The sequence below is a fragment of the Cetorhinus maximus genome, chromosome 1 (assembly GCF_964194155.1).
Source record: "Cetorhinus maximus chromosome 1, sCetMax3.hap1.1, whole genome shotgun sequence".
NCBI classification, from domain to species: Eukaryota; Metazoa; Chordata; class Chondrichthyes; order Lamniformes; family Cetorhinidae; genus Cetorhinus; species Cetorhinus maximus.
The window spans coordinates 165,035,673-165,063,050 of record NC_135879.1 but is presented as its reverse complement, the minus strand read 5'-3'; the positions used below and the strand labels follow the sequence as shown (position 1 = coordinate 165,063,050).

Genomic DNA, 27,378 nt, shown 5'->3' with positions numbered 1-27,378 from the left:
TTTAGTTGTGACATCTAAACTGTCACATCATTTTATGAAAATCTGATCATTTTCATCTTCCTAACACTTGAGTCAGTTAGTGGACTCTTATGTGGCATCACACAACTAACAAAGTCTGCCTCTTTCTTTGAACCAGAACCAAAAGCGCCAGTACACTGTACAAGCAAGGGCCAGGCTGAACAGAAATCCTGGCATAGAGTTCCACAGAGGATCTGGACCTGGCAACGCTCCAGTAAGTGGTAAATGAATCATATCAACTTTCTATGAAATACATTTCAGAAAGATTTCAGGCTTCAGCTGGAGTAGCATTGCCTGTTAATTGAATAAATATGTGTAAATTTCTATTGCTATTGCTTTCTTATATTGTGTAGAAATGGGAGAAATAATCTGCATGGGTGAAGCACATGTGCAAGGCAATCTTCACATTAAAATTATAAAAGATGCTTGAAAAGTAGCTCTGGATCAATAATTCTATACTAGGAAAGACAACAATTAATAAAAATATGAAAATAACTCTTGTTCTCAAAATTCAATTTACATTTAACATTGCGTGGCTGCAGCTATAATGTGCATCTCGTATTACTCAGAAGCAGAAACTGTTCTGCAACACAAGATATGCAGTATAACTGTATTATTGGACTGCTTTTCCTGACTGAGCAATTGGGCTAAAAGTCGACTGTATGTCCTGCAAACTTCTAGTGTTACTTTTCCAAGTGTTACTGCTGCAGAAAGCCCAGATTTGCAGAGTCGTGGTCTAGAACCCAAGAATGGCCTGTTGGAGTGTAACATCTGCTTGCTCCAAACAAGGCTGTCAGAGTAAGAGGTGGTAGGAACTCTATCTATCACCAGTTCCCATAGTTCTGGCTCTCAGGGGGAGCTGACATAGTGTCAAAAGCGATAGATTATATCATGTTGACTGCTTGTGGAAGTGGGTCCACCAGCAGCTCCAGGATGAGATTGTGGCCTAGACCACTGAAGAAAAATAATGCCAATTTTACAGAAAACATTTCGAAAGTTATTTCCAGGGGTAAACTGACAAAGCCCACCACCACCATCCGCCCCCCCTCCCCCTCCCACCCCCTCTACCACAGCTCTCCAGGTAGCCGCTCACCAGCTGAATCTTGGTGGATGCCCTTGCTGTGTTACCAGAGACATGGGTGCTCACCATTGCCTTTTCAGGGAGGAGACCTACATCTGACCTTCCTTTGGTAGGGTCAGCATTAGGGATCCTGAAGGGTGGTAATGCAGCTCAGCAATTCTATCCTCCCCATCGCTCATGTATTTATATTTATAGCTCAATGACTATTGAGTTTTGTTTCTGTACTCTGACAGAATGGGAGTAAATTTCATCTTGTGCAGTAACACTAAATAGACATTACCAGATTGGTACACTCCACCCAATTTGCTGTCATCCATTTTGGAGCTACCACCTAAACTAAATTTCACTCCCAATATATTTTCGACATCAATCTGTAAAAATAACTGTGCAGGGGTACATTATTCCCACGCTCCAATGCACTAGGCCTAATTTTAACCCTGACTGTCTAGTGGAAGTGAGACATGTGAATGTTTATAATGGCAGTCAGGTGCTATGTATTGCCTTCTGAAATGTTTGTGCCTCATATCATTTTAACTATAGGGTTTCCAACAACAGTGGGCTGTCTGCCTCAGGCAAGCACAGCCTACTAAATACTTAAATGTCAAATATCAGGATCCGATTATGTCTTCTGGACCCCAGTGCCATCTTGTATGCATGATAGTGGTCAGCTTTCTAGCAGCATGGTGGGCATGTGGAAACATGAACATAACTGCACTGTAGGAAAGCAGCTTCAGCTGGGTGAAGTACCACGCAAGCTCAGTCAGGTACCTTGCAATCCTAGAGAAGTATCATGGGAAAGCATTTGCTACAAAGGACAAATGTTACACAGATCCTGCTGCATGCAGGCACAGACTGCTTCATTATATAAGGAGTTGTGAATGGTACTGAACTAATGGTGCTGAACATTGTGCAATCATCAACAAGCATCCCCACTTCTTACCTCATGAAGGAGGGAAGATCATTGATGAAGCAACTGAAGATGGTTGGGCTAGGACTATCCTGAGGAACTCCTGTAGCGATGTCCTAGGGCTGAGATGATTGGCCTCCAACAACCATCACCATCATGCTTTGTGCTAGATGTGACTCCAACCAGTGGAGAGTTTTCCCTCGGATTCCCAATTACCCCAATTTTACCAGTGTTCGATACCACACTCGGTCAAATGCTGCCTTAATATTAAGGGCAGTTACTCTCACCTCACCTCTGGAATTCAACTTGTTTGTCCCTGATTGGGCCAAAGCTGAAATGAGGTCTGGATTGAAGTGACCCTGGAGGAACCCAATGATGAGCAAGTTATTGCTTTGTAAGTGCTACTTGATAGCACAGTTGACAAAACCTTCCCTCTCTTTGCTGATAATTGAGAATGGACTGATGGGACCGTAATTGGCCAGATTGGATCTGTCCTGCTTTTTGTGGACAGGATATACCTGGGGAATTTTCTACATTATCGGGTAGATGCCAATATCACAATGGAATAGTTTGGCTAGGGGCATGACTGGTTCTGGAGCACACGTCTTCAGCAATACAGTTAGGATATTGTCAGGGCCCATAGTCTTTGCTGTATCCAGTGTGCTGAGTTGCTCTTTGATATCACTTGGAGTGAATCAAGTTGGCTGGCATCTATGATGCTGGCATTCTCAGCAGAAGGCTGAGATGGATCATCCTCTCAGCACTTTTGGCTGAAGGTGGCTGCCAATGCTTCAGCCTTGCTCTTCGCACTGACATGCTGGGCTCTGCCATCATTCAAGAAGGGGATGTTTATGGAGCCTCCTCCTCCTGTTAGTTGTTCAATTATGCACCACCATTCATGACTGGATCTGGCAGCAAGGCAGAACTTTGATCTCCTCTGCTAGTTATGGGTCAAGGTAAGGTACTGGGTGTTGGGTGGAGGATATGCATCACAATATATCAAAATTATATTTCTAGAGGGAAAAAGCACGTTATTGAACTTTACACCATTACCACTGTTACCTTCTTGTTAGAGCAACACTGTCTTAGCGCTGGTTTACCACTAAATTCCTGTCATTATTCAGTGCTCTCATGCGTAACAGTGGCTCAAAGTGGGAGTTTATTTTGGTAACAGGTACCTTTTAAATGCGTCATAAAATAATTAAGGTAAAACGCAATAAAAATGCACTGTAATTTGACCTTCATTCCTTTATTTGGTAGGTTACTATTAGAAACATCTCACCATTAAAGACATTTTTTGTAAACATCTTTTTACAAGAAATGTAAACTGCTCTTTGGAATATTTGAATTGAAGTTTAGTGAATATGCAGTGTGATTCAGATATTTTAAAAAGCTCAATTTTGTTTTAGTTGCTGAAAATTGACTGTTTTGCAATTTGAATTTAAAGAGAAATTAAAATAAATCCATCGGTCTGTTTATCCACTGTCTAAGACTGCTGCAAGCAGGGAGCACTGCTGGCGAGTGACGTGGCTTCATGCTAAATGAAATGCAGTAACCACGGTACAGTAAAAACAAACACCTACTTTCCAGCTTCAGTAACAAGAGATACCTTACATGAGCAAACACTGAGCAACAGTAAGCATCATGGGTGGTGGGAATAGCTTGTCAGTTGAATACACTGTTAAACAAACTTGAAAAACAAGAGAGATGAAATTTCATGTATGTATTTCTTGTTGAATGCACGAAAGTTCCAAATTTGGGATGTTAACAAAGTAAATCTACACCTTGTCAGAATATATATTAGCATCTCCCATGGTCAGTTTCATGATGAGCTGGAAGTTTATGCCTTTTGACATCGTGGGGTCAGCAAGCCCCAGGCAGCAGCAATTCCCCTCCCCCTCCCACTGCCTGCAAAAGGGCTGGACACACCTCATCTCAACACTTATCTTCTATATCCTCCCACTCAACAAGTCATCAGTCTCTTTTCTCTTTCAACAGGTTCTTCTCCTACCAACGTTACAACAGGTTCTTTCTCTGTGCCATTCAGATCATGATTTTTCTCTTCTTGTCCCCTCCCTCTCACCCCATACACAATCGGATTTATTTCATTTAAAAATACCTCTACTTTTGGGGGTTCACTAATGGAGTTGTACAATTTCACTCCAAAAGGATCTTTCTTCCCCCACCCCCCACCCCTTCATGGTCTTCAAAAGGACTTAAACCTTACACCCAAAAGATTCTCCGTTTTCTCTCTTGGAAATGGACTCCTGCATGTGTATATATAAGGATGGTTGTTGGTTGCATCCGTGGTTCTCCCTTTTGTCAAGCTGTGTCCCAATACAAATGCTGTCAGAGGTAACCCCACTGAAACATTCATATAACCACTCCCAATCCTCTAGTTACAATTCTGATACTGATAAATATAAATAAAAATGGATGGCTCGCTCTCTTTTTCGCTTCTGTTCGCTTTCCCTTTTTGCTTCTCCTTCATTTCTTTCCTTTAGCACCTGTTTCTCAATATAGGCCTGAATCTTCAGCCCAGCGAGCGGGGACGGGGCCCGCTCGCAGAGGCATAAAATGACGTGGGGTGACATCAGGCGTGCATCCCAACGTCACCCCGCATCATTTAGATTTTCAGTTCGGTGGCGCTGAACTGTCAAAGGCCTATTAAGGCCATTTAAAAAAGCAGTTAAGCCCAAACCTTAAGGTTGCCGGGCAGCCGAAGAGCCCAGGTGGCCTTTGCATTTTTCATGGAACCTCATCCACGGGCGGGATTAGGTTTCATGAATGATTTTAAATTTTCACACAAATTTTCATTAAAATTAATGCACATAATGTGGCAGTTTCACATGAGGGGACATGTCATAAAAATTATTTCTCCACTTGATTAACCTTTTAAAACTTAAAACTTATCTCCTCGATGCACCTCATGCCTCATGCGCATGCTGGGTGCGCGTCACGCTGGGCGGGCCTTAATTGGCCTGCCCACGTAAAATGGCGGCGTGGACCCGATCGGGGGCGCTGATCGGGTTCACGCCTGCCCCCACACAACCCCCCTGACGGTGGGAAAATTCTACCCGTAATGTATTTCTCAGTCTCCCATTCTCTATTTTTTGTACAGCATTTAATTGCTTTCTCGGCATAGCATCTTGCCACTGAACTTGGAAGTCATGGGCTTGGGCCTTGCTGTAAGCTACAGCATACAAGTCAGGCTGATATTTCCAGTAAAGTAAGAACTTGCATTTATATAGTGTCTTTTATAACCTCAAGATATCCCAAAATGCATTACAGCAAATAAAATACTTTTAAAGTGTAGTCGATGTTGTAATATAGAAACGCTGCAGCCTATTTCTGCACAGCAAGCATCTACGAATAGCAGTGTGATAATGACCAGGGAATTTGTTTCAGTGTTCTTGGTTGATGTATAAACGTTAGTCAGGATACCGGATAGATGTTCCCTGCTCTTCTTTGAAACAGTGCCAAGGAATCTTTGACAGCTACTTGAGAGTCAAGAGGGGCGACTTGTCAAATGTCTCATCCAAAAGATGGTACCTCTGACACTGCAGCATTCCCTTAGAGCATCATCCTAGATTTTGTGCTCAAGCAACTCAATGGAGCTTTAAACCACAAAGTACTGAGTCAGAGGCAGGAGTGCTGCCATGGAACCATAGCTGGCACCTTTTGCAGTAGTGAGGGAGAGGCTGAAAAGGGATATGTTAATGAGTGTGTAATAAATGGCAAAATGGAGTATGATGTTAGGTTCTCCAATTTTGTAGGAAGGATAGAACATCAGAATATTTTTTAAATGGTGAAAAACTTTTAAATATTGTTTTTCAGACAGATTTGGATGTATTGTACAAGAAACACAAGGTTAGCATACAAGTACCCCCAAGCAATTAGGGGGACAAGTGCTATGCAGGCCTTTATAACAAGGGGGTTGGAGAACAAGAGTAAGGAAGACTTGCTACAAATGTACAGGACTTTGGTTAGATCACACCTGGAGGGCTGTGTACAGTTTTGGTTTCCATACCTAAGGGATGATATACTTGCCTTAGAGGAGGTGCAACAAAGGTTCACTAGATAGATTCTTGCGATGAGAGTATTGTCCTATGATGAGAGATTCAATAGAAAGGGCCTATATTCTCTGTAGTTTTGAAGAATGAAACATTGAAACATATAAAATTCTAAGAGGTGTTTGACAGGTGAGATGCTGAGAGACAATATCCCCTGGCTGGAGAATCTAGGGCTGGGATTTTCTGTGCCCTCCGGTGTTGGGCGTGTTTGGTGGCGTGAGCGGACAATATGACGCGGTTGGTTTCGTGATGGGATGAAACCAGTTCGCGATTGTCCGCTCAGCCCACCGATAGCGGGCCATGTTCTCCGCCATCAGGTGTCGGGAGTCTCATTGTGATACATCTGCATATCATTATTAGGCTTGCCCGATGAAGTTGTCACCCCCCCGCCACTGGATCGTCCATCCACATGGTCGGGAAAACACACCGACTTGTTTCACAACAGCACATAAGCAACGTACACCTGGCAGGCTGCACTTCACTTGAGACTCCAAGGTTTGTTTGCCTACCTTGCTTCAGTCAGCACTCACAGCCATCAGTGCCAGGCTTCACAGACAGCACCACATCACTTTTAGGGGGGACTCACGGCCGGTCTCTATCTATCAGATTAGCCATATGTAGGTGGCTTTTCAATGGCTGCAGGGCTAGGGCTTGCTTGGTGAAGGGGGAGAAGTGGCCTCAGGTAAGGGAAGAGGCTGCAGGGCGAGAGCTGTACTGGGGAAGGAAGGTAACCCAGGGTGTGTGTGGGGGGGCACATGTTGATCTGCGCAAGTGGCCTCAAGATGGTGATGCCCGAGAAGGCTGTCTCCAGAAGAGATTAGGCCAGATGGACTTGTGAGGGTATGTGTGTGAGAATGGGTGGTGATGTCCCTTGAGCTGGCAGTGAGTGAGATGCCAGTGAATGTGTGATGGGCTTGAATATGTGAGTTTAGAGTGATGAGATGGTTGCCATACCCTGACTGCACGGGCATTCATCCTCTACCTGCATTGGATGGCCAACCTCTTCTGTGCAGCGTTGGCACAGATCACCTCTGCCAATGCCTACCAAGCCATAGTGGTAATGTTGCTGCCCCTCCTGTGGCCAGATAGGGGATAGAGGACATCACAGCAGGCCTCCACAGCATCCAAAGGGCGCTTGAGGGCTGCAGTCTTCTTGCCTTCCAGGGCCATGTCTTCTTTGCTGCAGTCCTGGGCTAGAAGCACTGAGCGTGGCTGTACTTTAAATGTGGGGTCTGACGTGATGAAGCGGTGAGGTGACGATGTGGCAGGTGAATCGGAGGCTGCCTGCCATGGAAACGGTGTGTTTCCCGGGAATGCATAAATAATGTGGCAGGTTTGGATGATACGGCGTGAAACATCGTTTTACCCACCTGCTACCATACTTAGTGCAAATCTGGGACGATTCCACCCTAGAACTAGGGGTCACAGTCTCAGGAGAAGGGGATTGGCCACTTTGGACTGAGATGAGGAAATATTTCTCCTCTCAGAGGGTTGTGAATCTTTGAGATTCGCTTCCCCAGAGTGCTGTGGATGCTCAGACTTTGAATATATTCAAAACTGAGACTGAAAGATTTTTGGACTCCAAGGGACTCAGAGGTTATGGGGATTGAGCAGGAAAGTGGAGATGAAGTCAAAAGTCAGGTATGATTTTATTAAATGGCAGAGCAGGCTTGAGGGGCCAAATGATCTACTCCTGCTCCTATTTCTTATGTTCTTAGGAGAGACTGAACTGACCCCTTGAAAGACACACTTACATTGATCTCAGCAAATGAAATGTGAGGTGTGTAAACTGCTCTGACGTACACACCTCTCTTTCATCCCAAGTCCAGTTTCTGCTGAGCTCTTCTTCCACGATCCATGGATCATCTTCTCATCAATCAGTTTTAAATGCAATAGTTGCACATTGCAGACCTGTGATAATATGGACACCAGCCCACAGAAATGACGGACTCAAGAGTCTTGGCAAATTGAAGAAATTTTGTCATTCAAGTATATACTGTGTCAAAATGTTGTGGAATTATTTTCTAAATGAATGGTTTAATTAATATTCTCTTTTACTGTTCTGTGAATAATGCTAGTGAGCTGAAACATGCTTATGTCCATACAACCATTAGACAATGTCACAGAATATTTCTGTGTAAGTCCAAATAATACACTGGACCATGTACAACATTTATACACAATTATTTTTATTTAAATAGCTAGCTGATAAGATATAGGAGGAGGAATAGGCCAAAACTACCCACTGAGTCTGCTCTACATTAGGCCACAATCAATGTATTTCACTTGTGAGGCAATTTCCAGTCAGCTGTGCTGCTGTTCTAGGAAACCAGGGAGGGGAATTGTTCATTTAGGCAAATTGGTCACTGTGGTGAAGGGCTGAAATACCAGGGACACAAGATAAAAATGAGGAAGTGAGGAGTAAGAGAAGTGAAGTAGAACTTTTTCACCCAAATGGCTGTGAGGTGTTTAGTAAATTATCAAGGAAGCAAGATTACCTATTTCCACCTCTGCAGCCTCATCTCCTCTGTTGCTGAAACCCTCATCGATGTTTTTGTTACCTCTAGACTTGACTAATCCAATGCACTCCTGGCTGGTCTCCCATGAACTTGAGTCACCCAAATCTCTGCTGTCCCTTTCCTAACTTGCAACAAATCCATTCACCTATCATCTCTGTACTCGCTGACCAACACTGGCTCTCGGTGAAGTAGCACCTTAAATTTAACATTCTCATTCTTTTTCAAATATCTCCAGGGCCTCGACCCTGTCCTATCTCTGTAATCTCCTCCAGCCCTACAACTCTCCTAGAGAGCTGCGCTACTCCAATTTTGGCGTCTTGAGCATCCCCGATTGTAACGGCTCCACCATTGGCAACCATACCTTCAGCTGCCAAGGCCCTAAGCTCTGGAATTCCCACCCTAAACCTCTCTGCCTCTCTTTTCTCTTTTAACCTTTGGCCAAGACTTGGCCATCTGCCCTTGTATCTCCTTAAAGACTCAGTGTGGTTTGCACGCTAATGCTGCGATGAAATGCCTTGGGATGTTTTCCTTTATTAAAGGTGATATAAAAAATACAACTTGTTACAGCAAAAATAAAAGCAAATTACATTTTAGAAAAACAAAGGGATAGAGGAACGTACTGGAGACAGTTGTGCGTGGTTTAGTCAGTGAAATAGGATAAGCTCAAGAAATTAAAGCTTTATTCCTGTTCCTAAAAATTCACAACTACTGTGTGGTTCCTAGTAGCTTACTGAAAAATAAGTTATAAGACAATCTTCAGGTTCAACAGGATATGGTTGTGCAGTTTGAAGCACTGCTGAACAGTTTTCAGGTAGAAGTTTTCTGCACACACAACTCTCAGCTACAGGAGATACATATTCTTCAGGAAAAAGTGGAAAATAAGGATTTCATAGGTGTATTAGAAAAAGCACATTCTTAAAGTTTCCAAATATGCAGTGAAATACCTTTGACAAGTGTTATGTTTATTGATTACTGATAATGTGTCATCTTGATTGAGTATCAAATAAATTGAATTGGTGCACAGTTTTACATCAATCCAAGCAAATCAGCAATTACAGCGGACAGTGACAACCATTTCACAAACAACCTTCTAAAGGGAAGGTTTAGGATTACAAAATCAGAAACACATCCTACACAGCAGCTTCGGTGAATTGTGTGATATGAGAAACATGCTGCTGGAGCAAGAGCTTCTATTAACATATCCAGTGAAGGTTTTCAAAAGCTGGTTCTATGTCAGTTTGTAAGTATATGATAACATGGTTGCTTTGTTTGAATACACAATGGTCCCAAACATCTGCTTATTCGTAAGAGACAACTTAAACTGCAGTATGATGATAATAATTGTTTGCAGTCTGGTAAAACGTGTTAAAATTGAAAGAACACACTTTTCTCCTTTGCAATCTCTTCAGAAGCCCTGATTAGCTTATGTTTATTTCGAATTGTGATGTTAAAAAATACATGGGGTAATAGTTAAGATGTTCTGTTTATGCTACTTAAATGAATAAGAGCTACTGATGTGAAGAATAAAGCACAGTATGTATTTAACTATATTGTTTATTGTACATTCTGTTTATACTGTACTAAGCAAGTCTATTGTTTACAATTATCCCGTGACTAGTTGTTGCAAAGGGTGCTATAATAGTACGAGATGCTGTATGACACATGACTGACTGTATTTTCACTGATCTTTCTAAGCTTACACTAAGTCAGGACAGGAACGGGAAGGGAAGCTAGACTTCAGTTGCCACAGAAAAACAAGTCAGCATTTAGAAAGGTCACAAATAAGGTATGGAGAGTAAACTGGATAGCATCTTCTGTTCCTTACACTTCACCACCAAACCAAATCACTCAATTCTACCTATTTTCCTAGCGTGGTGTCAACAAAATTCAAAAGGCAATTTTTGTCCAAAATACTCTAGCTCATTTTTTTTTGCACAGTTTTGTTTCTTTTTACTTTCCTTTTCACCTGAAGGTCCAGGGTCATCCTATACCTTCCCTAATGAGCCTGCTCCTTCCTGTTTATATCTTCACATTAAGTGTCAGCATGATGCTATAGGCAATTCCAATCAATCTTTGTCTAATGTTCAAACTCCTAGAGTCACTGGTTAGCATTCAAAAGTAGGAATGTGGCCAATAATTTCCTTTCATAGCTCAAAGATGCTGTGGAAAATAATAGTGCACCTACTTTTGCTTAGCTGAAATTAGCTGACTCACAGACTGGGGTTTGAACCGGGGACCTTCCAACTTTCTAATCCCCTATATAGGAGTAACACACCTGATTCCCCAGAGAGCTAACTGGACTACTGTGCATCATTTTGCCTTCTGTTATGTTTTCTGCTTTGTTGTGATATGTACATTAAGGCCTTCTTTCTGGTTCCAAGTCAGGGGCTATGGTCTATGTGGTGATCTTCATCATGCTCTAACATAATCATAAAGTCTTAACCTGGATTTTGCAATTAGTGGCAACCAAATGGCACTTGTTGTTCACTACACTTGTAGCTGAGTAGAGACTTTTCATGGGGTTTTGATCAACAATTTACAGCCAAATTAGTGCCTGAAACAGCCTGGTGTCCTCCGTAGGAGATCTGCGACCTATGTGAACAGAGTAAGCAACAGCATGTCTCTTCAAACAATCAGACTGAAGAATCCTTTCAAGAGGCATGTGCAGTCTGAACCAGGGATTATAAGTTAGAATATTTGATTCAATGTTAAAACACATGCAAAGAGTGAAATGCAGAGACAGAAAGAAAAATGGGATTGAAGAGAGATAAAAGAGACAGGAAGAAAAAGTAAAAGACAATGTTAAAATTTATTGTTTTTTTAATTCTTGAATAGTAACCAAAATTTAAAGAAATGAGATTCCACACTTATAAAAGTAAATTTTCAGTGCCAGAGAGGTACTGTAGTAGAGGTAGAAGTTAAGGGTTCACATCATTAAAAAAATACTTAAAATTTAATGGACATGCTCTAACTCTTTCTGCTTAGTGGATTTTTTGAGTAAACACTGCAACTTCACACACTTTGTGGGTGGAATTTTATGGCCCCGTCATGGCAGGGGCAGGGCCGTAAAATGCAGCGAGCTGCTCAAAAAACCACTGACTTTCGCAGGACTGTAAAATCCTGCCAGCGTAAAATTATGCCCCATGTGTTTCAATGCTAAGCCTCTCAGCAAGGTACCAGTGTAGCATAGCTAGTGGAGGCGCAGTATAGTCAGATAGCCATTCCCTGATTTCTGCACTTTGCTGAGCATGTGCAGACACTGAAAGTTGTTGCAGGATTTACTGTTTAATAACATTAAGCACTGATAGCCTCCCCATTATTTCTACTGCAAAGTCCTGGCATCTGTTTCAACTGATGAGTTTATAAGTAAAACTTGTAAAGTCCTCCACAAGCTGACTTTTGCTAATGAAATGATCTTGTTTTCACATGTAAGCTCATGCAGCAACTAACTAGTATTCATATCAAAAAGCTGTGGAGATGTTATAAAACGTGGTTCTGTAGGTCCAATTTTCTCCAGTCTTTCCTCATAATTCAGATCTTATAAGGAGCTGTATTTTTATATAAACATGTAACAGATAAACATATGGATTCTTATACAGAAGGCAAGTAGATGAACCTTGTATTTTTTTGTCCAGCAATTCTTACATTCCTAAAAGGGGAGAGAGAAAGTATGAAAAGTGGCAGTTTGTATAGATATCTTGGATTTGATAATAGTTTGATCGACCCATGTACCAAGTTCAGACATGTTTGAGTCTGCAACATATCCATACCTTCACATGGGGCAGGGTATTTTGGATGGTGGGGTTTTCTGCCCTTCCACGGAAAAAACTGGCAGGGAACGCATCCCCATTCCTGATGGCTGTCCCACAGCCATTTAACGCTACATGGAGCATTAATTGGCTGGGGTTGGGCTTTCCACCCCCCCACTTAGGAGGAAGGCCCACCTCAGGGAGTGGCCAGCTAATCGGATTGGCTGGCAGCCCTGTAGTCCCAGCAGTGACCCTGGAAGTGGTGGCTACCTCTGGTACTACAAACAATCCCCAGATTCTAAGTGCCAGGGGCCCAGGACAAAGATAAGTCCAGGAATCTCGTGGCGGGGTCAGGAATGGGAGGCTGGGGGTGGGGGCAATGGCGGTGTGTGGCCTCCTGATGCCTCCCCCACTGTGGGTAAATTGCTGCTGGCCTGGGGCTGGGTGGGTAGCTGCTGAGAGTGGCACTGATGACACTATACTTAATTTTACCCTCCCCTGCCTGCCAACTCGTCCCCAGGGGGTGTAAAATTCAGCCCTATGATACAGTGACAGGCTTGGTGAGACTCACTATTATGCCTGTAATTCCAATTTACCCGGTCATGGATCCTTACTTAGTTTTACCAACAGGTGACTCTAGATCTACAGCAATGTGGTTGACTCTTAACTGCCCTCTGAAATGGCCTAGCAAGTCACTCAGTTCAAGGCAATTAGGGGTGGGCAACAAATGCTGGCCTTACCAGTGACGCCCACATTCCATGAAAGAATAAAGAAAACTGACCTGAAATCTCCAAACAATGATAAAGCAGCACCAGCTTCTGAAAAGGCTACACAAAGAAACACTCCTTTTGGCAATCAGATAGACACCTACCCAAATAGGTAGGTGACTGGCTGTCTAACTCTGAGCATCATTGAGAGCTTGCGCACTTTCTCCCATGCATATCCATCAAATATTACTGGTTTCATACTTGTGTTTAGCAACATTAGTTAGAATGTATCAAATGCACCGTTTCTTCTGTCTTCATGGTAGCTGTGTAAATTTTTAGCATTGCAAATATTAAGGCTGATTAACAGAAAGCAATTACAGAAGATTATGATGAACTTCATCTTTATGTTATTTATGCTCAATTTTTGTCAATGTTGATGCCACATTTGAGGGAATTTGCTTGGCTAAGTTTCGGTATCTGGCAGTGTGAGGGAGTTTAACGTGTATAATTGAAATAAACAAATTTTTGAAATACCCCACATTGATGAAGCTCCACTGATTCAGCTTCCTCATGCTGTTTCCTGTTACAACATCAACAGCACTTATTAGCTGAACAAATCTATTACAAAAATCAAAACCAGCAGAACTGAAAAGGCATTAAAGTTAATCATGTTTTAAATGCATACCAATAGTAAATCCTCTATTTTGGTAACTATTTCCAAAACAGATAAGAACTATTTTAATAGAACATAAAATCATTCAGAAGCAAACATATTTTTCACAGAGTAAACTCACAGGCATTAAGCTCATCTAAGAAAGGAAAAAATACTAAAAAGTTCCTGGAAAACATTTCTTCCTGAGGGAGCAATTATTATTTGTCTGTTTGGCTCAAACCCACCTTTTCCTCACTGCTAATCCAATTTCATTTTTTGAAACGTTTCTGCATATTTTGATTTTTAAAGTGAAACATGGCTACAAGTCAAAAATAATCTGATAGAATTGTTGTTTTTTTGGAATGCTTCTAGCATTGAAGGTCAAATTCATTATTTGAAAAAATGATTAAGCACTAGTCATTTCACAGCAAATCAAAGTCCAGAGTTCTGTCTGCTTTGGCTCAGCAGCTGCACTTTCACTTCTGAAGCACAAGCTCCAGACTGGAGGCTTGGGCACATTATCCAAACTGGCATTCGAATGCAATATTAAGGGAGTGCGGCATTGTTAAAGCCTTTTGGATTAGATGTTAAACTAAGGCCTACTCTGTCCACTCAGGTGGACGTAAAAGATCCATGGCTGTATTCCCTTGAACAAGACAATTCTTCAAGCGTCTGGACCAATAATTATACCTCAACCAACATCCCTACAATAGATTCTCAGGTCATTTATCTCAATGTTATTTTGGGACCTCGTCATGCACAAGTTTGCTGCTACATTTCTCAACATTATTTGCTGTGAAGCATTTTTGGATGATTTAAGTACATGGAAGGATATGAATGCAAGTTCTTTCTTTCTAGTAACTACATTGCATAAACAGCAAAAGAAATCACGTGCCCATTACTCAGCCAATCACTGAAGCAGGTTAGCAGCCACAGGTACATGTGCTACCTGCAGGATGCTATTTCATGATAGGCCTGCAGTATCCTTTTATGGGCGCAATCATAGTGTTAAAGGTTATCAACTATTGCGTTGTGCCAGGTTCATAGGTTGTTTTACAGGATCTCAGTGAAGACACTGCTCAGGAATTCCTCAAACCTGCAGATCTAAAAAAAAACGAGGTGCCTTCCTCAATCAGTTGCTGTCCCAAACAACAAACCGCTATCAACCCTATGGCCTGAATTTTATCTTTGCCAAACACACACAATTGGCGGGCCCGGGAGCGGTCAGGAAACGGGCCCCCCACTGCAATCGGCCCCCGAGCGAAACGCGCGCTGAAAAGCTCAGCACTGCCAGCGGGGACAGAAGAGGGCAGCAATGACGTTTCCATGGGCGTGGGTGAGGGCTGCGAGAAAGCTCCCTGAAGGCAGGCAGCTGCCTCAGGGAGCTGGAGACCTGAAAATGCTCAAATAAAGTTTTAGAAAGCTGCAAAACAATGTCCATGCATCACAATCAATCACCTGAAAATATAGCTGATGAAAATGCTGTCCACAGATATTTATTTTTATTTTATTTCATAAAAAAAGTTTCATCCCACCCTTGGATGAGGTTTGATGAAAAATGCAAAGGCCGCCTGGCCGATTCGCCTGTCCGCCAACCACACCAGCCACGAAAAATCGGAGACAATTGCACCATTAATGGGCTTAATTGCCCTCTTTATTGTCAGCGGGCGCACTTCCGACTTTTGCGCACGTCCCCCGAGCGAAATATTGCACAAATGTGCAATGACGTCAGGACGCTCGCCCGTCGTCTCCTCACGCAATTTTACTCCCAATCAGATGTAAAATTCAGCCCTATGTTCATTAAGGAATCCATAAAGCATCAAAGCACTTAGCACCAGCTGAAATATGACATATGTCACCTTATTTAAAGAGTTCAGTGAAGTTTCACTGGGCTGATTCTCGGGAAGAGGGGTTTGTCTTATGAGGAAAGGTTGAGCAGGTTGGGCCTATATTCATTGGAGTTTAGAAGAGGTGATCTTATTGAAAAATATAAGATTCTGGGGGGACTTAAAAGGGTAGGTGCTGAGAGGGTGTTTCCCCTCATGTGGGAATCTAGAACCAGGGGGCACAGCTTCAAAATAAGGGATCTCCCATTTAAGACAGAGATGATGAGGAATTTCCTCCCTTAAGGGCCGGTGGTAGTGTTTGCAGTTCTCTACCCCAGAGAACATTGGAGGCTGGGTCATTGAACATATTCAAGGCTTGTTGATCCAAAAGGGAGTCAAGGGTTATGGGTGGCAGGCAGGAAGGTGGATTTAAGGCCACAATCAGATCAGCCATGATCTTAAACAAAAACAGAATTACCTGGAAAAACTCAGCAGGTCTGGCAGCATCGGTGGAGAAGAAAAGAGCTGACGTTTCGAGTCCTCATGACCCTTCGGCAGAACTGAAGTATAGTTAGGAGAGAGGTGAAATATAAGCTGGTTTAAGGTGGGGGGCGGGGGGAGAGAGAAGTTGAGGGTGGGGTGGTTGTGGGGACAAGCAAGCAGTGATAGGAGCAGATAATCAAAAGATGTCACAGACAAAAGGATCAAAGAGGTGTTGAAGGTGGTGATATTATCTAAGAAAAGTGCTAATTAAGAATGGATGGCAGGATACTCAAGGTACAGCCCCCACCTTAAACCAGCTTATATTTCACCTCTCTCCTAACTATACTTCAGTTCTGTTGAAGGGTCATGAGGACTCAAAACGTCAGCTCTTTTCTTCTCCACCGATGCTGCCAGACCTGCTGAGTTTTTCCAGATAATTCTGTTTTTGTTTTGGATTTCCAGCATCCGTAGTAGCTTTTAGCTTTTTTTCAGCCATGATCTTACTGATTATCAAAACAGGCTCAAGGGGCTGAAAGGCCTACTCCTGCTTCCTATACAGGACTTTCTTCTTCAGTACTCTGCCTGAAGGCAGATACAATCCACAGCACCACAATCTCCACCACAGATAGAGCAAGGAGGCAGGTCTCGAATCCTCGAATCAGCCGCAACAGGGATTGAACCCTGTGCTGTTAGTACCAATCTGATCCACACCAGCTGTACAGCCAACAAAGCCAACTGGCTCCCCCAAGGAGTCTGAGTTGCTGTGGCAACATACACTTTTACATGCATGTTGTAGCCCAGAGCTATGGATGGCGGTGGCAGAAGCTCCAATTTCTTTCCATCACATGAATGACCAGGAATCGCTCTCACTCTTAATGCCAACCATTGGTGCATGTTGAAAGGATTTACAAGTTGACACTCAACCTGTTTGGATACGTTATGAACGCGCCTTCCCTGGCCATCAAGACTTGGAGAGGGACTTGAAACTGGAGCTACTGGTTCAGAGGCAACGGCGCTACTCACTGTACCAAAAGACCTCCATATAGGACGTTATATACTGCTAAATATAGCTCTTGTACATTCCATCTAGATTATCACTAATCTACATAATTACCCCATAACAGGGAATACAATACAATGGGCAGAATTTTCCCCCCGTCGGGGGGGAAGTTGATAGGCGGGTGCGTGTGAGTGCACTTCCGATTGGCGCCCCCAATCGGAGGCGCAGCGCCATTTTACGTGGGCGAGCCAATTAAGGTAGACTGGTAGCCTCAGGGAGATGAGTGTGCTCTTTCGTGCGCATGCGCGAAAGAGCGCACTCTTGATTTTAGGCATTCCCCCCCGCCCGCACAGGAAGCGGAGCGCTTCCCTGTGGATGTCACGCAAGGCGGGCCAATTAAGGCCCGCCCTGCGTGACATCCACAGGGAAGCGCTCCGCTTCCTGTGCGGGCGGGGGGGAATGCCTAAAATCAAGAGTGCGCTCTTTCGCGCATGCGCACGGAAGAGCACACTCATCTCCCTGAGGCTAAGTACTGCCTCAGGGAGATCACCTCTACTTTCCAAAATATTAAAAATAGAAAAAAAAAATTTCCCTTACATGTCCCCTCATGTGACAATGTCACATGAGTTGGGACATGTTCATAATTTCCAAAACAACTTTGTTAAAAATTTTAAAACCCTACATGAAACCTCATCCCGCCGGTGGATGAGGTTTCATGTTTTTTCTAGTTCGCTCTGGGGCTCCTGGCCTGCTCGCCAACCTTAAGGTTGGACAGGCAGGTCCGCTAATTACTTTAATTGACCTGTCAATGGCCTCAATTGGCCATTGACAGGTTGGCGGGCGCGCAGCTGATTTTGCTGCACCCCCACCTTCCTGAAAATTTGAATGGGGCGCAGTGACGTTGGGAGTTCTGCCCGATGTCACCGCGTGTCATTTTACGCGTCGGCGAGCAGGCCCTGCCCCTGCTCACCGACAGTAAAATCCTGCCCAATGTTACCAAATCTGAGCAAGAAAATTAAAACTACTCAGGTTATGTAGTATGTGCAATATATGTGAAACAAAGAAATTTGATGAAAGATAGCCATTATATGTTTATTTTATTTGTGTTTGCAAAGTGGTAATCGTTCTAAGCATTCAGATGACTTAAAAATAGATTCACTTTGGTTCTGTAGGTAGAGGTTATTCCAACCTTTCAAGTACATTTTTACATACTCAAGCCCAACTTCTCACAGAATCAAAGGGCAGAATTTTTCATATGGCGGGCGGGCTCGGCGGGAGTGGGTACAAAGCCAATCGCAGGCACATCACCATTTTATGTAGGCGGACCAATTAAGGCCCGCCCAGCATAAGACACGACTGGTAGCACTCAGCGCTACCTGTGTGCACGGGGGGGGGGAGGAAGAGTTGGGACCAGAGAGGCAAGTAACTGCTTCAGGGAGATTGAATCGACATTAAAATGATTAAATAAAAGGGTTAAAAATTTATTTAAACATGTCCCCTCATGTGACTGTGTCACATGAGTTGGGACATGTTTTTATATTTATGAAATTTTTAAAATGTATTTAATAAAAGCTTTAAGAAACCTTATCCTGCTCGTGGTTTCCTAAAAACCGCAAAGGCCACTTGGGCTTTTCGCCTGCCTACCAACCTTAAGGTTGGACGGGCAGGGTTCGTGATAACCTTAATTAGATCCTTAATGACCTTAACAGGCTGTTTACATATTTGCAGACACGTAGCCAACTCCGGTGCGTGCCTGCCAAACAAAACATCACAACTCAGCGCGATGACATCGGGACGCATGCCCGACATCATCGCGCGTCATTTAATGCGTCAGCATGTTGGGCCCGACCCTGCATGCCGACTGAAACATTCTGTCCATAGAATGGTTTCAGTAGAAAAGGAGGTGTTATGCCCCATGAAGACATGTCCTACTCATAACTTCAAACATGGGCGGTGTTCCTGTGGAAGCTTCCAGGACTGTCACCAAATGGGCACCAAGAGTCAGGTGACCTTTGCTTATTCAACACAGACTATATTAAGCTTTCGGAAAGCTATAATTGAATTATCCTGGGTAGGACCTCCCCCTTGAATTACATGCCTAGACAGCATCCCTTTGTGGAATTCACACTTGCCATTATTCAAAGTTTACCCCATACACAGATTCAATGGGCCTCTAGACTCTATGGGCAGGATCTTACAGTCCCACCAGTGGCGGGAATCACCACAGGTGGGACGGGAAAATTTGGAGAGTGGCCAAAAGTCAATTGACAGTTGAGCGGAAAATCCTGGCCTACATCTCCAAGTTTGCAATTTAACAAAAAACAGCTGATGAGGCCAGTCATCATCCACAAGTTAAGTGTGAAAGACTACCATCTATCTCCTATTGTGTAGTGAGGTCTTTGGGCTTCCAAACCATTCTGGTTAGAAGTTACCAGCAATGGTCATGTGATCAAAAATGGCTTGAGATAATGTTTACCTAAACGCCCAGGGAGAGACCTGGGAAGTCTGCAGAAAAACTCCAAAAAGACAAAAGCTGCAGAAAAGGCAGTGTCAATTTGCCATTTAAGAAGCTGGAGGCTATAAAATCTTTAAAAGCTTCCCAGCCTAATTCCTAAATCCAAGTCCACTTGTAAAGAAATTGAGCCTCCTGATACAAAAGCCATAAACGACTAACTTCATGGCCTGCTGAACATTCATCTCTTCGAGGGAATCCTACAATAATCCTGATATCCAACTCCAGCTATCTGAACTCATCTAAACTACAATTCAAGAGTGGAAAAGGCTATCTTCTTCACCGGACTCACAAGGACTGTTTTCCGACAATGAGCTAGACATGTGAATTATGAATTATTCTTTTTTTTATAGATTGTAAAAGTGATCTATTCTCTTTAATTGTACTTTTTCTTAAGAGTGTGTGTGTGTGTGCCCGTGCGTATGGTTGCTGTCACATGTCCGTCCATTCTACCAGCCTGTCTATGTGCTTTTGAAGTTCAACACTATCCTCTTCAGAGTTTGCAATACAAACACTTCCAAACTTGGTGTCATCTGTAAATTTTGAAATTACGTCCTGCACACCCAAAGTTAGGTCATTAATATATATCAAGAAAAACAGGGGTCCTAACACTGACCCTTGGGCAACCCCACTGTATATCTTCCTCCACTCCAAAAAACAACAGTCCACCACTACTCTGTTTCCTATCACTGAGCCTATTTTGTATCCATGCTGCTACTGTTCCTTTTATGCATGAACTCTAACTTTTCTGACTTCATCAAATGCCTTTTGGAAGTAAACCACATCAACTGCATTTAGCCTCATCAACTCTCTGTTATCTCTAGTGCTGTTCTAGTGGCTGTGTACATTTAACCAACAAAAACTCTGAAAAATAGTTCAAATTGATGTATTAAACAGAGCCACAGCATTTGAATCTTGCTTCTTGATTTCCCAACCAATCACAGAATGTGGGTATGTTGACAACCTGAACCTGTCAATGCAAGGATTTCTAGTTAAAGGCAGCAAGTGTGAGGGTAGCTGAATTCTGCATTGATTCTTGATGCTTCAGCAATCACAAGAATGGAAGCAAGGCATCAGAAGGCTGCCCCTCTCCACCGAGCTGATGATGATGATAATGATGCCATTCAAGAAGCAGATTGGGGCATGTTATTTGGTTCTGAAGATGGGGAGGAGGGTGATTTTTATGGATCTTAATACACGTTCAGTGCATGCTCTACTGCTACGTAGTATTCTTTTCTGCACTGTGAAAACAAAACTGACTGGAATTGTATAAATTTGTATATGTGGCTTTTGTTATGCTGAATTTGATAAATTTGATAAATTTAGTGCACACTAATTAATGCCTGTCTCCATGGAGGTTATTATTTTAGAAATAAAAGTTCAATAATAAAAATGTTTTTTTGGCCCTTTTTGTGCTACTTTTGGGGGTGGAGTTGGCGGGGACAGTCTCTGACCTGGCAACTCTGCGATGGTGAGACAATGCGAGAGCATGGAATTCAACTCCTCAAAAATATTCATATGAAAGTTTACCCACTATTTTTTGGCTAAAAATATAGCCTCAGAAATTCAACTTTTACAGGAGTATATATAGTACTTATACATTGGACAATTGCTTTCTATTCTTTTCACTTAGGTTGCCAGTTGATCACAAAAGAGGAACGTGCAAAAACCATCAAAACTACAACTTGTACATTTAAGCTTCTGGCAGGTCTATGAGGTGTACTTTCTACTATCCGGTTGCAAAGCCAGTGATATATACTGCTTTAATAACAACCCAGTGATGTCAGTTGTGGCAGTTAGTGCGTCTGAATCAGAAGATCATAGGTTCAAGTCTCACCTCAGAACTTGAGCAAAACAAAATCTAGACTGACACACCAGTGGAGCAGAGTTAACGTTTCGATTCCGTATGGCTCTTCTTCAGAGTTAACGGCTAGGATTTTCCAGCCCCGTCGCAGGCGGGACTTGCCATGGAGGAGGCGGACCCCCATTCAGAAATCCATTGACTTGCAGAGGGATTGGAAGATCGTGGCAGTGGGCGGGTGCAGAAAATCCCACCCAACGTTTTGAGTCCGTATGACTCTGCTTCAGAGCCCTTTGAAGAAGCGTCATACGGACGCGGAACGTTAACTCTTTCTCTCTCCACAGATGCTGTCAGACCTGCTGAGTTTTTCCAGCATTTTCTGTTTTTATTTCAGATTTCCAGCAACCGGAGTATTTCCAGCATCCAGAGTATTTTGCTTTTATTTAAACAGAAAAGTCATCTACTGTGTTCTGCCTTCACGTTCTATTCATCACCCCACCAGAATTGTTAATTTCAAAAGGGGACATCAAAGAGACCAGCAACTATGTATTCCCACTCATCAACTGTTAAACCAGTGTGCAAGGATGTGTGTTGTCTCCTGACAAATACCTTACTCTACCTGACCTGAAAAGACAAGCAGGAAACAACTGAGTTGCGGATTGTTATCCTAACCCTTTGAAAATCAGGAATGCACAGGAATCATTCCCACAGCAGAATCAATGTGAAAATGCTGCAGGGCTCCCTATGGCATGCACCTGGTAGCATGTATAGAACTTAGTAGAAAACAGCTAAGGATCTATTATTTTGTTTTTCAGCTTCTCCCTGCTGAGTTTTATAATAAGACAAGATAAAAAGATGTTCATACATCATCACTTCACCCTTCAATTTCCTAACAATGCCCAATAATCAAGAAGTACAACTTTGACATTTAGCGACTCAGGTCATTGTTTTACAAATTACTTCACTTATAAAGGAGGGGGAATCTCAACAATTTTTTGAATTGCTAACACAATAGGATAGCTTCAGCACATGCTCAAGTCCTGTTCGAATCGATAGTCTGAAAGATTGCTCTTTTTTACTGACTGTAGGAGTGCTGCCTTAAGTAAGTTTGACCAACCTCAACCCTGCTATTTTTTGGTGTGGACCAACTGCACAAAACTCTCACAATGCAGCATTTACTGGCACTAAATTGTTAATCTCTCTGACAGAAGCCATAAAGGTGGCAAATGTGGAAAATATAACATGGTTGGAGTACAGGATGTCTTCTGAACTTGAATCTAAGGAGCATTTATTGGTGTTCACTTAAAGGGAGCTTTGGACTGCACCTGCCATCTCTGAATGCTGACACTGGATGGCATTGGTGCAAAGAGTTTCACTCTCCTTGAAAGGCATAACAATTCAAATCAATCAGTGGCAGTGGCAATTTGGTTTAACAGTAAATTTTTTGCCAGAAAATTCTACTGGGCTACCAGAAGCATTAAAATAGTTGGATTCATGATTAGAACACCATTCACAATTACTTTCTGCCTTCTAAAAATTATCCTTAAAAATGTGTAAACACTATTTGAGGAGAAAGAAAGGTAATATGAAAATGTCAGTTCAAGACAACAGCATTGTCGGCTGTCCCTCAATTCGACAATGATGTCCATTCAGGACCGTGAGTTTCTGCCATGAGTTTTCTTGTGACTGAACAGGGCAATTCTTGACCTGCAGATCTTTGGGGAAGGATGTCCCATGAGGTAGTGGGATCTGGAGCACAGGATTTACTTCCCTTTCTTTCCTTCTCTGCCATTGCTCTGCCTCATCATCAAGGGGCAGAATTTTTCGCTCGTCGGGCAGGCGCGCACCCAACCCGAATGAGTGTAAAATAATGAGCAATGACTTTGGGCGAGTGACCCGACATCATCACACACTCGTGGGAATCGGCAGCACGCCCGCCGACAATTAGAAGGCCTATTAAGGCCATTAAAGTAATAACTAAGTTCAACTTTTCGCTGCCCGTCCAACTTTACTGTTGGCAGGCAGGCATAAAGGCCAAGTGGCCTTTTGATTGTTTAGGAAACCTCATCCATGGGCAGGGTGAGGTTTCCAACAGCAAATAAAAATTAAATAAAAATGTTTAAATGTCCCTGCTCAAGTGACAAGTTCGCGCATGGGCATAAGCTTGCCCAATGAAAGCTCCCTGAGGCACAGAGCTGCCTTAGGGAGCTGGAAATTTAAAAAATTAAAAATAAAGAATTTTGAAATGTTAAAAAACATGTCCCCTCATGTGTACGCTCGCCCTCCTCCCACCCCCGCTGAGTGCTGTAGTGTGTGTTTCACGCTGGGCGTGCCTTAATTGGCAGACCAGTGTGAAATCACAGTCGAGGCCCGATCACGAGCGGCGGTCCCGCTCGCTGCCATCAACCCGCCCGACAAGGGCAAAATTCTGGCCAAGGTGTTTGGACTCAAAGTATGATGCAGCTTGATGGACAAGTTGTCACCATTTTGAACGAATGGTAGGAAGCTTCTTCCAGTCATTAATGTCAATATTTCTGTACTTCAAGGAGAATTTCAGAGTGCCTTTGTTGCGTTTTCTTTATCCTCCACTGGAATGCTAGACATTAGAGAGTTGAGAAAACAAGACTTGGCTGGGTAGACACTTTTCAGCCATTTGGACACAGTGTCCAGTTCATCATAGTTAATTTTGCAGGAGCTTTGCCTGAATACTTGTGGAGCTGGCTTCAAGAAGGATACTGGCATTTGTTCAATGGTCCTCCCACTGAATCTGGAGGATGCAGCGGAGGCATTGTTGATGGAATTTCTCTAGCATTCTTATGTGTCATTGATACACAGTCCAGATCTCACTGCAGCACAAGAGTGTGGTGATGACAACTGCTCTGTACACTAGGACTTTTGTTGACTTGCGGAGCTCTTTGCTTTCAAACACTCACTGCTGTAGTTGCGAAAAGTTGAGCTGGCGCAGCTGATCCAGTGTTGGATCTCCTCATCAATGGTGGCCTTTGAGAGAGATGGCTGCCAGGGTATGGAAAGTGCTCCTGACAACACAACAGCGTTTTGCATATGGATCAAATGACTGAAACACATATATGTTCTGTTTGCTGGAAAGAGCTCTTTCCTCACTTTATATAGAATCTAGAACATAGGCACATGATGGAAACAATGAGACCAGCTTAATTTTTCTCTCATAAAACACAATTGGGCTAGAACATTTACCGGAACTTTGAAAGAATGTCCAACAGTGCATAGTAACTGCTGTTCAGATTTGTGAGGAAGAAGGTTCTCAATGTTCTTGCTGACAGCATATCTTGCAGTTGGCATTCAAAATAAAGATGACCTGACTTGCGATTAATTTTTGTCCCAGACATTTGGTTGAAGATTAATTCCTACAGAAAGCATCTCTAAAATTTTATTTCATGGGTGTTCCTTGTGTTTTCACAGTACCCATATGTGATGTCTAATTTATCACACAAAAGACTGCCTCACAAACTACATTCTGAAATATTTTGAAACTAAGCTCAGCAATGTCTAGAAGATCAGTCAAATATCAGCTCAGTGATGATATGTTCCAATTGCTCACTCACTGATCACAAGCTCAAGAATAGATTATAAAATAAATGTAGAATGAAGAAAACCCATTGAGCCCTTTGATTTCACACCTGTTAACCAAAAATGAATTTCTGCTACTATGGTTTCTTCTAAATTTATAAGATCTCATAATTAAATAGCTAGAGACAAGAAGAGAAACCTTGGTAAAATTCTCTCCCAACTAGAGAAGCAATCAGGTGAAAACTTCCAAAGTATCAATTTATCATCAAATTCTAATCAGCTGCATTCCATGATTGACATTCCTATGGTGTGAACAGTGTTTTTTGAAAGGATAATTAACAAAAGATAGAGTCTAATGCTGAATAGTGCTGCGATCATGAAACCAGTTGCTAATCTCAAGGAAGATCCTGTCGAGGTGCTATTAACTCCTGAGCAGCACAGAACAGAATCGTAGAATCTTACAGTGCATAAGGAGCACCTTTGGCCAGTTATGCCTGTGCTGGCTTTTTGAAAGAACTGTCCAATTTAGTCCTACACTTCGGGCAGAATTTTGCCCTTGGCGTGCGGGATTGACTGGGACAGGAGGGGGCAGTCAGGAAGCCGACCGCCACCTGCGATCGGCAGCGCTCTTTGATTTTACGCGAGCGGGCCAATTAAGACCCGCCCAGCGTGATATGCAAGTGACAGCGCTGAGCGTTGCCTGTGCGGGCGGGAGGAGGAGGCTGAGCAGATCTAGCGCACACTTCGCACATGTGCGTAAAAGAGCACTGAAAAATCTCCCTGAGGCACGGAGCTGCCTCATGGAGATGAAGAATATATTGAAAACATTATTAAACAACAGAAAAAATTAATAAAACATGTCCCCTCATGTGACTCTGTCACATGAGAAGGGACATGTTTTTAATTAAGAATTAAAGTTTTTATTTCATTGCTATTTGCTTTGGGAAACCTCATCCCACCCGTGGATGAGGTTTCCAAAAAATTGCAAAGGCCGCTTGGCCTTTTCGCCTGCAGGTCAATCGTTGGATTGAATGGGTAGTGAATAATTCAGGACAATTGATTACTTAATGCCCTTAATAGGCCTTTTAATTGTCGGCGGGTGCACTACTGGCTCTGGCGCACGCCTGCCGACCAAACTATCGCACAATTACACGTTGACATCAGCACATGCATCAATGCGCGTCATTTCATGTTGGTTGGGTCGGACGCACACCCACTCGCCGAGGTAAAGATTCTGCCCTTAATTTTTTTCCTATGGAAACTGATTCTACCATCCTTTGAGGTAGTGTATTTCAGATATTAACAAACTTCTGTGTAAAATAATTCTTAATTCTCAGTAATTTTAAATCCATGATCTCTGGTTACTGACCCACATTGGAGGAGGAATAGTTACTTCCCACTTACTCTATAAAAAACCCTCAAAGTTTTGACTTTCTCTGATTTAAGAAAAGCAATCCCAGTGTCTCCAAACTCCTCACATAACTTAAGTCCCTCACCCTGAAAACATCCTCCTCCGCACCCTCCCAAAGACCTTGATTTCCCTTCTAAACTGTGATCAAAATTGTACACGATACTTCAGCTGAGCTTTAACCAGAGATTTGTAGCTATTTAGCATGACTTTCTTGTTTTTGTACTCAATGCCCCTATTTACAAAGCCAAGTAGCTCATGCACTTTCTTAGATGCCTTATCAACTTGTCCTGCCACCTACAAAGACTTGTGAATAGGCACCCCTGGTCCTTCTGCACTTTTTTTTGAAAAATGTACTTTATTCATAAAATATCTGAAAGAACATTACAAAACATTTCTAAATCACCATCACAAAAAGTGGAATCATATTCAACTTTTGGACATGGATCACGAGGTGCTTCAATACAATCAATGAATATTACAATCATTTCAATATGGTCATTACAGACAATCAGACAGTGCAATGTGATTGGAGTTATTGACATACATCATGTTGCACTCTGAAGTGCTTCAATACAATTATGATACATTTAGTATTCACTACATACATTTATTGTGAGTCGTACAGCCTGAGGGGTCTATACCTTTCCCAGCCCCTCAGTGCACTATGGCAGAAAGGTCTTAGACAGCGACCTTTCCCCATTGCGCCTTTGCGGCAGCTGCCCCAAGCTTTAGTGCGTCCCTCAGCACGTAGTCCCGGACCTTGGAATGTGCCAGTCTGCAACACTCAGTCGGGGACAACTCTTTGCACTGGAAGACCAACAAGTTTCAGGCAGACCAAAGAGCGTCTTTCACCGAGTTGATGATCCTCCAGCTGCAGTTGATGTTTGTCTCGGTGTGCGTCCCTGGGAACAGCCCATAGAGCACAGAGTCCTGTGTCACAGCACTGCTTGGGATGAACCTCAACAAAAACCACTGCATCTCTCTCCAGAACTTCTTTGCAAAGCTCCCTCAAAATAGTACTCTTTAAATTATACTGCCTCTCTGTGTCATTCCTACCAAAGTGCATCATATCACACTTAACCACATTAAA

At 42.8% G+C, this 27,378-nt stretch overlaps 1 protein-coding gene across 6 annotated transcripts in view; it reads right to left on the bottom strand.

Annotated features, from left to right (window-relative positions):
• pde4d (phosphodiesterase 4D, cAMP-specific) overlaps nucleotides 1-27,378 on the bottom strand; it is a 1,053,459-nt gene that overhangs the window by 91,715 nt on the left and 934,366 nt on the right. The window lies entirely within an intron of this gene.